The sequence below is a fragment of the Garra rufa genome, chromosome 3 (genome assembly GCF_049309525.1).
Source record: "Garra rufa chromosome 3, GarRuf1.0, whole genome shotgun sequence".
Lineage (NCBI taxonomy): Eukaryota > Metazoa > Chordata > Actinopteri > Cypriniformes > Cyprinidae > Garra > Garra rufa.
Genome location: NC_133363.1, coordinates 59,318,162 through 59,331,796, shown reverse-complemented (window position 1 = coordinate 59,331,796; position 13,635 = coordinate 59,318,162). Strand labels below are relative to the sequence as shown.

At 39.5% G+C, this 13,635-nt stretch overlaps 1 protein-coding gene across 1 annotated transcript in view; it reads right to left on the bottom strand.

Annotated features, from left to right (window-relative positions):
• The window catches only part of LOC141332529 (cortexin domain-containing 1 protein), a 38,906-nt gene extending 29,049 nt beyond the window's left edge, over window positions 1-9,857 (bottom strand). The window contains exon 1 of the mRNA XM_073837657.1: window positions 9,792-9,857. The gene's annotated coding sequence lies outside the window, so the exon portion shown is untranslated. The remainder of the gene's footprint in view (window positions 1-9,791) is intronic.
• Between the last annotated feature and the right edge of the window lie 3,778 nt (window positions 9,858-13,635).

The following is a 13,635-nucleotide window of genomic DNA, read 5'->3' as shown; positions in this document are numbered from 1 at the left end:
GATTTTTTGAAAAGAAATTAATCCTCTTATTCTGCAATAATGCATTAAATGGACCAAAAGTGAAAGGAAAGAAAAGGAAAGGATAAGATAGGATAGGATGTGTTGTGTGGCCAAGTATGGTGACCCATGCTCGGAAATTGCGCTCTGCATTTAACCCATTCAAGTGCACACACAGTAGTGAACATGTTAGAAAATATTTCTATTTCAAATGAATGCTGTTCTTTTGAATGTATTGCATTTTCCACTCAAATATGAAGCTGCACAGCTGTTTTCAACATTGATAACAATCAGAAATGTTTCTTATGCAGCAAATTAGCATATTAGAATGATTTCTGAAGGATCATGTGACGCTGAAGACTGGAGTGATGTTGATAAAAAGTCAGCTTTACATCACAGGAATAAATTTTATTTGAAAATATTTTGAAATCGAAAATGGTTATTTCAAACTGAAATAATATTTCACAATATTACTCTTTTTACTGTATTTTTAATCAGCCTGGGAAGACTTGTTTCAAAAACATTTAAAATAATGTAAACTACTGTATTAAAATTTATTTATAATTTAAACAGTTCTTTATTTTTTGTTGGCATAAAATCAATTAGAAAACAACACAACTACACTGTCAGTCAAAAGTTTTTGGACAGTGAGATTTTTAATGGGTTTTTTTTTTATTTATTTTTTTATAAAGCCTCTTCTGCTCACCAAGCCTGCAATTATTTGATCCAAAATACAGCAAAAGCAGTAATGTTGTGAAATATTATTACTATTTAAAATAACTGTTTTCTATTTTACAATTTGATTTATTCCTGTGATCAAAGATACATTTTCAGCAATATTACTTCGGTGTTACATAATCCTTCAGAAATTATTCTAATATGCAAAATTGCTGTTCCAGAAACATTAATTTTTTACCATTTTTGGGGAAATAAAATGTTGTATAAAATCAAGCAAATTATATATGAACAAATCCCTCTGTAAAAACCTTCAGAATATAGACAGGAATAAAAAATGTAAAGTTAGGTGTGTGTGTAAGTGCTACTGAAATGGAGATTTATGGCTCAGTGTAGGAGAAAAAAGCTAATTTTAAGAAAACAGCCTTTAAAAATATGCATTGTAATTGAAATCTATTGACACAAATAGATAAAGTGCTATAAAAGAAACACTTAACAGTGTTTTTAGGATGTTTTCTTTCCACTAGTCTGAAAAAACACTTTATGAAAACCCAGAAAGCCCAAAATCTCAAACTTGATAGAAAAAAAAATGTTTTTGCCTGCAGTGTCTCCCCTTAATTAAAGCTTTAGTTTTGTGACTTAAGAAGTAAATTTAGTACTTTTTCATTTAGTTTCTAATGCAACATTAAATTTTTTTCAATTTAAGTTAAGTTTTCAGTAATTTCAGTTAATGAAAACCATTTTAATAGCTTTAGTTTGATAACAATAACAGCACTGACACACACACACACACACACACACACACACAATTACAGGCGTGTTTCCAAGAGAGCATTGGTCAATGTCACATCTGTTTCCACCTAGTGCTTATTCCAGATAAATCACAGCTACATATGCCAATATTGATGTGTTTAATCATTTCTACACAGCCAATGGACTGTGATACAGATCCTCCCATTGCCAGTCCAACGGCTTCATTCATTATTAAAGCTGCAATGTGTTTTTCTGCCTCCACCAAACAGAAGAGATCTTTTACATTCTTCTAGTAAAGGGAAGGCTTCAATAATGGGGTTAAAAAAAACTTGGCTCTGCCTTATCCTTTATCAGCTGCACTGACCGTATCGTCATCTAAACAGCCCTGCCTCAGTTTCCAATCATTGCAGGAATGTCAAAACAGAGGAAAAATGGATTTCATGCTATTCAGTTAGATGGAAAAGCACACATTTTATAGTCTCAAGAGTGCGTGTGTTAGCAGCAATTCAAAGAATTTACCTTATTTCATTAAATGCAAATATTCAACAGAAGTACAATGGCAAGCTAAAGATAAATTTGTTTTAGTAAATGTGAATATTTGTTGCAAAATAATGATTCCAAACAGATTTACAAATAAATGTAAATGTTTATTGTAAAAACAAAAAAAATCAAATAAAGTTTCTAAGCTTTTGGCACAAATAAGGATTAATTTCAAACAGGGTTTTAAATAACCATTTATTGCAAAATAATGATTGATATTAAACAGGTTTAACAAGTGTTTGCAAACTGTTTTTTAAATTAATATTTATTCATATTATTGTTATTATTTAGTGCTGTAAAAAGATTAATCATGATTATTCACATCCAAAATAAAAGTTTTTGTTTACATTATATGTGTGTCCTGTGTATATTTATTATGTATATACAAATCATGCTAGCGACTTGCTAATCGTGCTAAAATCATGCTAGTGACTTGCTAGTCATGCTAAAATCATGCTAGAGACTTGCTAGTCATGTTAAAATCATGCTAGTGACTTGCTAGTCATGCTAAAATCATGCTAGAGACTTGCTAGTCATGTTAAAATCATGCTAGCGACTTGCTAGTCATGCTAAAATCATGCTAGTGACTTGCTAGTCATGCTAAAATCATGCTAGAGACTTGCTAGTCATGTTAAAATCATGCTAGCAACTTGCTAGTCATGCTAAAATCATGCTAGTGACTTGCTAGTCATGTTAAAATCATGCTAGCAACTTGCTAGTCATGCTAAATTCATGCTAGCAACACCTTAGCAACCCCCCCAGGCACCATAGCAACCGCATAGCAACACCCTAGCAACCACCACAGGCACCATAGCAACCGCATAGCAACACCTTAGCAACCACCCCAGGCACCATAGCAACCGCATAGCAACACCTTAGCAACCACCCCGGGTACCCTAGCAACCGCATAGCAACACCTTAGCAACCACCCCGGGTACCTTAGCAACCACATAGCAACACCTTAGCAACCACCCAGGGTACCTTAGCAACCACATAGCAACACCTTAGCAACCACCCCGAGTACCTTAGCAACACCCTAGCAACCACCCCGGGTACCTTAGCAACCACATAGCAACACCTTAGCAACCACCCCGGGTACCTTAGCAACCACATAGCAACACCCTAGCAACCACCCCGGGTACCTTAGCAACCACATAGCAACACCTTAGCAACCACCCCGGGTATCTTAGCAACCGCATAGCAACACCCTAGCAACCACCTCGGGTACCTTAGCAACCACATAGTAACACCTTAGCAACCACCATGGGTGCCTTAGCAACCGCATAGCAACACCTTAGCAACCACCCTGAACACCCTAGCAACACCTTAGCAACCACCCAGAGTACCCTACCAACCACATTGAAACACTTCAGCAACCACTCTAAGAACCTTAGCATCTATCTTCAAGCTTTAAAACTGCTGAAAACTTCAAACTATTTCAGACTGAAAACAGTCAAACTTTTAAAACTTTTACAAACTGTAAAAACTATTTTAAACTATCTGGTCAGACTTTCTCAAGCCAACTTCAAAGTTTGTCTTGACGAACTTTATCTAGTTATTAATATTATTGTTATTATTTAGTGCTGTAAAAAGATTAATCATGATTATTCACATCCAAAATAAAAGTTTTTGTTTACATTATATATGTGTGTCCTGTGTATATTTATTATGTATATACAAATACACACACACGTGCATGTTTTATGTTTTGTTTATATATTAAAATATTTATATATAATGTCAATTATATGTCAATTATATTAATATTAATATAAATATATACATGTAAATATTTTCTAAATATATACTGTATTTATATATACGGGTCAAAGACGAAAAAATGGTTTAAGCTTAAAAACAATACATGTAATACTGCTTTAAATGGTTGTTTTTCAAAAAAAAAAATCTAATTTTTATTTTTTATTTAATTGCATTTTTGGTTTTGTATTTCTGAGCAAAAAATAAATATCATGCATTTTTCCCTAATTTACAGAAGACACCCACTAAAATGTCATTCAGTGTAACAATCTTGTCACGCATATTTACAACAAATCTATTTATGACATATTAAAAGACAAATTACTTTCACCCTACATACTAATTAGTTGTAATTCTATGTTTTAAAAATTTGCCAATTTGTCTGTAAGAATTTCTTCTCATTTAAAAGACAATTTAATATGCTCCCTTACTCTTTTATTTATTTTAATGTTTAAGTCAGAATAAGCATGTTGTTTGAATTTTTACATAAATATTGTTACACTGAATGACAATGTAACATTATTTCAATCACATTTTGATATTTTAGTCTCCAAAAAATTATTTGAAACCTTGAAAGTAGACACTTTACTTACATTTAATATGCTTTCTATGGACATCAAAATCCCTTTTGTAATTTTCTTTTGACGTGGACATCTTACGTTTTTGATGCATATATAATAAATATATAAAAATATATGAAAAGTAATAATTGTTACCAAACAAGTATACTGGGTCCAAGATTTGGGTAGATATTAATAAATAAATAAAATTAAATAAAAAAATAAAAAAATAACCATGTTGGTAAATGCTGGAGTTGCACACTTTGTTTCTAAGGCATCTTTCTCAAAAAAAAAAAAAAAAAGGATATTCTAATATTTCTTTATATTACTGTTGAAGTTTTACAAGAGACAGATTTAGTTTTAGAGGCTCTTAAAAGCATGAAATTGACCTTTATTTTAATTTGTAGCTGCCATTGAGATGAATGAGAATGCTAATGCCCTCTTCATAAATGATAGACTTTTGCGGTTATTTAACCAAACACTTTCTGTCTGCTGCTATTATTATTCTCCTACCTCTTTCTTCAGGTCTCTCTGGCAGCATAGTTCATTTCTTGGTGCCCAGAAAATATTCCTCGAATTAATTTCCTCTACGACCTCCATCTACCCCAATAAACCTCAGGTCCTCGCCGGACACTTTAAAGCTCAATTTAAGTTTTATCATCAGCGCTAAAGTCCGCTGACTATGAGGGTCTTCACTTCCGTGGTTTATAAAGGACTCAGTTTTTATTTTGAGGAGAGAGAACAAGGTGGAGCTGATTTAACATTTCCAATGAGATTATTAACCAAAAACTATGAGGATGGGAGCCACGCTGTGATCCGCAGGCTAAAGACTGAAAGTAAAAATGAGTAAGCTATGCTTTAATAAATCATATTAGTCATGATTCCAGCACAAATCGATGAAGTGTGTTTGCCAGCATAATCTTTCATCTTTAATAGTCTGGCAGCAGCACACGTTCTCTGTGGAGGGACATTCTTATCAATGGGTTTGCTAAAAACTCTGAGAATGTGAGCTTTGCTATGCAATAGCAAAGTAGATTTTCATATTAACAGCTATTAGCTGCATTTCCCTCAGTTTAATTTCATTTTACACAGGATAGTTAAATGAATTGCTTCCCTCTTTGATAAACTTATTGGATATGAATCCAAGGCAGGAGTCTTCAGGGACTCTGTGATATATTGAATGAAAGATTTTGCTTGCAATATAAAATTAAAAATACATTACGAATCTTGAAATGACTTTAATGTGCTTTTTATTTGGCCATTAGCTCTCCTAAAGACCGTGTCATTAGATTACGTCTGCTATCCTTCTTTATGTTGCCACTTGTGAGTATGAGGCCATTAGGTTGAATTCAGAGTAAAGCTGTTTACAACCCTTTTTGATTTCTGTAACATTATATATCAAATATTGTCAGTCAGAGCTGATTTGTTTCATGCAATTTGTCTTTTTATGACAGGTACATGGAGGCGAGACATTGAAACCGATTGGTGACGTCAACCGAAAACGTATGTAACTTATGATTTTTGAGGACAAACATTTGTTTTCTTTAAATACTTAGTGTACTTTTGATTTCACGATGATTTTAGCATCTTAATTTAATTTATATAGAACATAAGACGATAAAGGCAATAAAGAAATAATGCTTATAATGTATTAACGTATTATATATAATGCATTTATCAAAAAGGTGCATGTATGTTTATCATTTTGATGAATACATTAATAAATTATATAGCTACACTACCAGTCAAAAGTCTCTTCTGCTCACCATGCCTGCATTTATTTGATTCAAAGTACAGCAAAAGCAGTAAAATTGTGTAATATTTTTACTATTTAAAATAACTGCTTTCTATTTACATATATTTTAAAATGTAATTTATTCCTGTGATCAAAGCTACATTTTCAGCATCATTTTTTCAGTCTTCAGTGTCACATGAACACACTGTTCAAGAAACATTTTATTATTACTATCATCAGTATTTAAAACGGTTGAGTACATTTTTTTTCAGGATTTATCTGAAATAAAAACCTTTTTACACCATTCAAATGCTTGGAGTCAGTGTACAGTCGTGGCCAAAAGTTTTGAGAATTACATAAATATTGGAAATTGGAAAAGTTGCTGCTTAAGTTTTTATAATAGCAATTTGCATATACTCCAGAATGTTATGAAGAGTGATCAGATGAATTGCATAGTCCTTCTTTGCCATGAAAATTAACTTAATCCCGAAAAAAAACTTGCCGTCTTTAAAGGACCTGCTGAGATCATTTCAGTAATCGTCTTGTTAACTCGGGTGAGAATGTTGACCAGCACAAGGCTGGAGATCATTATGTCAGGCTGATTGGGTTAGAATGGCAGACTTGACATGTTAAAAGGAGGGTGATGCTTGAAATCATTGTTCTTCCATTGTTAACCATGATGACCTGCAAAGAAACGCGTGCAGCCATCATTGCGTTGCATAAAAATTGGCTTCACAGGCAAGGATATTGTGGCTACTAAGATTGCACCTAAATCAACAATTTATAGGATCATCAAGAACTTCAAGGAAAGAGGTTCAATTCTTGTTAAGAAGGCTTCAGGGCATCCAAGAAAGTCCAGCAAGCGCCAGGATCGTCTCCTAAAGAGGGTTCAGCTGCGGGATCGGAGTGCCACCAGTGCAGAGCTTGCTCAGGAATGGCAGCAGGCAGGTGTGAGCGCATCTGAACGCACAGTGAGGCCAAGACTTTTGGAAGATGGCCTGGTGTCAAGAAGGGCAGCAAAGAAGCCACTTCTCTCCAAAAAAAACATCAGGGACAGACTGATCTTCTGCAAAAAGTATGGCGAATGGACTGCTGAGGACTGGGGCAAAGTCATATTCTCAGATGAAGCCTCTTTCCGATTGTTTGGGACATCTGGAAAAAGGCTTGTCCGGAGAAGAAAAGGTGAGCGCTACCATCAGTCCTGTGTCATGCCAACAGTAAAGCATCCTGAGACCATTCATGTGTGGGGTTGCTTCTCATCCAAGGGAGCGGGCTCACTCACAATTTTGCTCAAAAACACAGCCATGAATAAAGAATGGTACCAAAACACCCTCCAACAGCAACTTCTTCCAACAATCCAACAACAGTTTGGTGAAGAACAATGCATTTTCCAGCACGATGGAGCACCGTGCCATAAGGCAAAAGTGATAACTAAGTGGCTCGGGGACCAAAACGTTGATATTTTGGGTCCATGGCCTGGAAACTCCCCAAATCTTAAAACTTGTGGTCAATCCTCAAGAGGCGAGTGGACAAACAAAAACCCACTAATTCTGACAAACTCCAAGAAGTGATTATGAAAGAATGGGTTGCTATCAGTCAGGATTTGGCCCAGAAGTTGATTGAGAGCATGCCCAGTCGAATTGCAGAGGTCCTGAAAAAGAAGGGCCAACACTGCAAATACTGACTCTTGTCATAAATGTCATGTAATTGTGGATAAAAGCCTTTGAAACGTATGAAGTGCTTGTAATTATATTTCAGTACATCACAGAAACAACTGAAACAAAGATCTAAAAGCAGTTGAGCAGCAAACTTTGTGAAAACTATATTTGTGTCATTCTCAAAACTTTTGGCCACGACTGTATATATATATAGAGAGAGAGAGAGAGAGAAAAATAAATAATAGAAATAAATACTTTTATTTAGCAAGGATGCTTTAAATTGATCAAAAGTGATGATAAAGACATTTATATTGTTACAAAAGCTTCTATTTTAGATAAATGCTGTTCTTCTGAACTTTCTATTCATTAAAGAAACCTGAAAAAAAAATCTACTCAGCTGTTTTCAACAATAATAATAATAATAATAATAATAATAATAATAATAATAATAAATGTTTTTTTGAGCAACAAATCAGAATATTCAAATGATTTCTGAAGAATCATGTAACACTGAAGACTGGAGTAATGATGCTAAAAATTCAGCTTTGAAATCACAGGAATAAATGACATTTTAGAATATATTCAAATAAAATACAGTTATTTTAAATAGTAAAAATATTTCAAAATTGTACTGTTTTTGCTGTGCTTTGGATCAAATAAATGCAGGCTTGGACTTCTTTTAAAAACTCGTTAAAGATTTTTTGAAAAAAATCTTACTGTCCAAACACTTTTGACTGGTAGTGTATATAATAAATTTATATTAACTTACATTTATATCAACTAACTATATAATACTGTATAAACAAATTTCACTCTTACATTGCTAGTAAATTTTACAATTAATTATCAAAGAAATTAAAAGATTGTACATTTTAGGACCTAAATAATTTTTGTTTTACTTTAACTTAAAAAAAAAAAAAAAACATTTTTTCAGTGTATATATGTGTATATATACATGTGATTCATAACTTCAAAAAACGAATCTATGGTGTAACGTTCTACTGTAGGTGCATTTTTGTTTCCTCAGCACATTTTCAGCATGTCGCTCATGTGTTTCTGTGCTGTATGTGATAATTAATACAGCCCACCTTGAAAATGTTGACAGTCGCCTGAGAGCAGCAGCCATATGGGAAATGATTAGAGTGATTCAGATTCTGCTTTAGCATGCAGGAACGACTTTAGATATGAATCAGGAGCCGGGATTAGAGACATGCTTCTCTAGCTTCCTCTTACCTTCATCGCAGTGTTGATAAAAATATTTAAATTGAGAAAGATCATCATTTTGAATTTAATACGTGAAGTCAGAATATTGCAGTCAGCCTGTTTGACTTATTTAGATGTTAGAAACAAATATATGAATTTAAATCCTTTTTACTAAAATGCATTGATCAGCTGATGAGTCAAAAACAGCTTTTAGCTGTAAAATGTAATAAAATAGTGTTCATGATATTCTAAAGGTTAATTATTTAAAATCTGTTAATAAAAAATATATATATTTTATAACTAGTGATAGAATTGCCCTCAACCTCACAGCCATGATAAAATAAAATCTGACAGCTATCAGCAACAGTTTTACCATATGTTCTTATTAACTTTTAACCAATGACCAAGAAATAAAATCAATCCAGCAAACATGCAAAAAAATAAATAAATGCCAAAATCATTGCACATTTCTCAGAGTAATAAAACCACAATTTTTGTTTCAACCAAAAAAGATATTGTGATGAATTGAGAAAGAAAGAAATTTTTTAATGTTACAGTTGAACAGGTTTCTTACAGCGATTGCATGAAGACTGAACGATTCACAGGCAAAAGCATCACGAAAAGGCTTTCATCTTTAACACTTTCTGCATTTAAAACTTTCTGCATTCACTTGGCCGTGAAAGACAACTCAGTTATTAAATCAAGTCGAAGTCCGCACTCCTCAACATACAGCTTTGAATTGGTTCAAGCGCTCAATGAAACATGCAACAATTCTTTGATTCTTGACAGGATTCTAACTAACCAGACCAGACGCTTTCTCCGTTCGGGCTCCCCGCGGCTAAAGCGAGGGTTCAGGTGGCTGGCAGAGCAGCGGAGAGATGTGACAAGAGGAGAGAAAGGACATGATCCTACCTGGACTCACATCCCGTGGAGCAGAAAGTGTGGATGAAGTGTGTTTCCTGATGCATGCTGCAGAGCGGCTGACACTGAGACACTGATGCTGCTGCAGCTCAGCGCTCACTCTTACTGCATTGCTTCTGAACACACACAGAGAGAGAGAGAGAGAGTAAGAGTGTGAGTGTGAGTGTGAAAATGGAAGTGAGGGACTCACACTCTACATACTGTACCAACACTCACAGACAAAATGTCTTGCTGTGAACCATGTCTGATCTATTAATATGTCTCTGTCTGTCTGTCTGTCTGTCTGTCAATTTATCTATCTATCTCTGTTTGTCTGTCTATCAGTGCTGGGGTAATGCGGTTTATGTAATCAGATTACTTATTTTTCAAAAAACTAGTAAAGTAATGCATTACTTTTACATTGAAATATCTGTTTTCATGTTTCTTCACAGACACCATTCCTGTCCCTGTTTTGAGAGAAATTAGGATTAAGTGCAGAGACAGAGGCACTTCCTTCAACCTGAGGTTTATTAAATAACTTTTGGTGTGACAGGGCCTTTACAGTTGCCAAAAATATAACTTTTGCATGTTTTAGTAATTAAAAACAAATAAGAAAGCCTAGCCCAGGTGACAAAAAGTAACATAAAGCATTACATTTCATTAAAAGTAAATAAGTAACACTCTATCTATCTATCTATCTATCTGTCTATATATGTAACATAAGTTACGTAATCAGATTACTTTTCTCAAGTAACTATCTATATATCTTTCTATCTCATCATGTCTCTCTGTTCGTCTATATACAGTATGTAACTATATATATATATATATATATTAGTCACGGGTGAAGAATCACACGACAAGGAAAGCTGAGTGAACAACCCCGGAGGGTGGATTTATTGCCAAAATACTTTGAAAAGTGATGGTGAAGCATGGCGTGAGGCTGGTGCAGCTTGTCTGTGAGGTGCTCTTCGGATCCTTGAAAGTGGGTGGCCAGGGGGTGCTCCAGTGAGGGAGATCGGTCACTCGCTGCTTTCTAAAGAGAAGAGAACATAGGTTAGAGCCGTTTCTTTCCAGCGTGAGATCCAAGTCTGCTTGGCTGAGCAGAGTGCCGGCTTATAAAGCCGGCTGTTGATTGGGAAGCAGCGGTGGCCGATCTGCCGTGATAAGGACGTGCAGGTGTAGATCGTTTGTTGCCAGGGCGACGCTGATGAGCCCCCAGACACTCGTCACACCCCCCCCCACCCCCCCCACCCCTATGCGTCGTTCTGGTCCTGGGAATGAAAGGAGACAGTAGGGGTGAAATTAGGGGTGGGTGGGGAATGACCCCCGACAGACCTGCATAAGCTGTCCAAATCCGAGAGAGTCCATCCGCGTTGGTGTTGGTGGCCCCAGCGCGGTGGCGGACTTCGAAATGAAAGTCCTGGAGCGCAAGGAACCAGCGAGTCACCCTGGCGTTGGTGTCCTTAGCCCGGGCCATCCACTGTAAGGGAGCGTGGTCGGTCAACAGGGTGAACTTGCGGCCCAAGAGGTAGTACCGCAGCTCCAGGACTGCCCACTTGATGGCCAGGGCTTCCCTTTCGACGGTGGCGTAGTTTACGATGACCAGGATGTGTTCGTGTCCTCGGGCAGACTTTGGCAACGGCCCTACCAGATCCAATCCGATGCGCTCGAAGGGCACCTCAATGATGGGCAGAGGGATGAGAGGACTGGGGGGAGGTGTCCTGGGCGCCGTAATTTGGCAGGTCGGGCAGGCCTGACAGAAGGCCTTGACATCTGCGTCGAGGCCTGGCCAGTGGAACCGGTCCCGAATCCGCTGAATGGTGTTGGCTGCGCCCAAATGACCTGCCATTGGGTGTGAGTGGGCCAGCTCCAGGACGGTTTCGGTCTTGGCCCGCGGGACAACTAAAAGCTCCTTCTCCTCCCCCCTTCGTTGTGCAACACAGTACAGCAGGCCGTTACGGACAATGAAGTGCGGGAGAGGATGGGGCCGTGGGAGGACGTCTTCATTGTCGATGGCCCGTACTTGTGTCCAACAATGTTTAAGACGATCGTCCTCCCGCTGTTCCTTGGCAAAAGAGCCCCCTCGGGTGGCCTGTTGGAAAACATCAAAGAACAGGTTAGAGTTTTGCGAGGGGGACTCACCATCTCTCCCGCTGTCCGAGGCTAGCAGGGCCGGCCGGCGGCGAGGTCCTTGAGGCCGGCGACGGTTCCCTCGCGGGCTGACGGGCTGGGTGGTGACGGCAGCAAGCAGGCGATCAAATCCAGGCCAGTCCCTGCCCAGCAGTACGGCCACAGGGAGATCTTTCACCAGCCCAGCCTCTACTGGCCAGGCGCCACTGGCGGCGGAGATGGTCACTCGGCGGGCTGGTACTTGGCGTGTGTCACCGTGAACACAGGTTATCGGCAGCAGGCTCTTCTGTCCAGGATGTGGCGGGCACAGTCGAGAGTGGACGAGAGTGACCGCACTGCCGGAGTCGAGGACGGCCTTCATGGGTTTTCCATTCAGGATAATGTCTACTTCCGGGGCCGCCGGTGGAGGGTTTTGGTGGACAATACAGCCCGTCAGCCAGGTCCGTGGTGGGGTGGAGACCTCGGCGGTGGGCATGGGATCGTCCTGAGGCGAGGGAACCATTGGCCTGCTGACTGGGCGAGAGGTGCCCTCCGGCGCGCGTCGCTCCTGGCCCACCCTCCGGGGAAACGGCGGCGCTCTATCCCCAGCTTCCCGGTGTTGTACAGTGTCCGCCAGCTCGATCGTTTCCACAAGCTCGAGGACGGTGGTGGGATTTCTCATCCCCACAGCCTGCCGACGGGATCGCGGGAGGGTGCGTAGGAAACGATCGATCACCACCCGTTCCACTACCTGACCAGCGGTAGGCTCTCCATCCAAAAGCCAATGTTGGGCGAGGCGAGCGAGGTCGGCCGCCTGGGCGCGGGCTGGCACACGGGCTTTGTATTTCCATTCGTGGAACTGTTGGGCGGCGCTGATGGAAAATAAGCCCAGCCGGGCTAGGATTTCCCGCTTCACCTCTGTATAACTTTCAGCGGCCATTGTGGAGAGGGAGAAATAAGCCCGCTGGGCTTCGCCGGTTAACAAAGGTGTCAGCGCCAGCGCCCATTCCTCAACGGCCCAACCCTCGCGAGTGGCGGTGGTCTCGAACATTTGGAGGAAAGCCTCCACATCATCGTGTGCCGTCATCTTTGGCAACAGGCGGGTGGCTTGCGCTCGTGGGTCAGGCAGCGTAATTTGCTGGGCACCGCGGGCTCGGATGGCGGTGAGTTCCTCTTCGGTTCTGCCCTGCCGGGTGGCGAGATGTTCAACTATTTGCTGCTGGCGGACGCTCACCTCTGTGAGGCGTTGAAGCAGGTCCCGCATCTCCATTTGGGGAAGAGCGCGCACCGTTTTCCGCTGCAACAGAAAAAAATTACTTTTAGTGGGGTGTTGTGCAAACACTTGCCGGTGATTCTTCATGCAGTTGCCCGCATTCTCCACCAGGTGTCACGGGTGAAGAATCACATGACAAGGAAAGCTGAGTGAACAACCCCGGAGGGTGGATTTATTGCCAAAATACTTTGAAAAGTGATGGTGAAGCGTGGCGTGAGGCTGGTGCAGCTTGTCTGTGAGGTGCTCTTCGGATCCTTGAAAGTGGGTGGCCAGGGGGTGCTCCAGTGAGGGAGATCGGTCACTCGCTGCTTTCTAAAGAGAAGAGAACACAGGTTAGAGCCGTTTCTTTCCAGCGTGAGATCCAAGTCTGCTTGGCTGAGCGGAAAGCCGGCTTATAAAGCCGGCTGTTGATTGGGAAGCAGCGGTGGCCGATCTGCCGTGATGAGGACGTGCAGGTGTAGATCGTTTGTT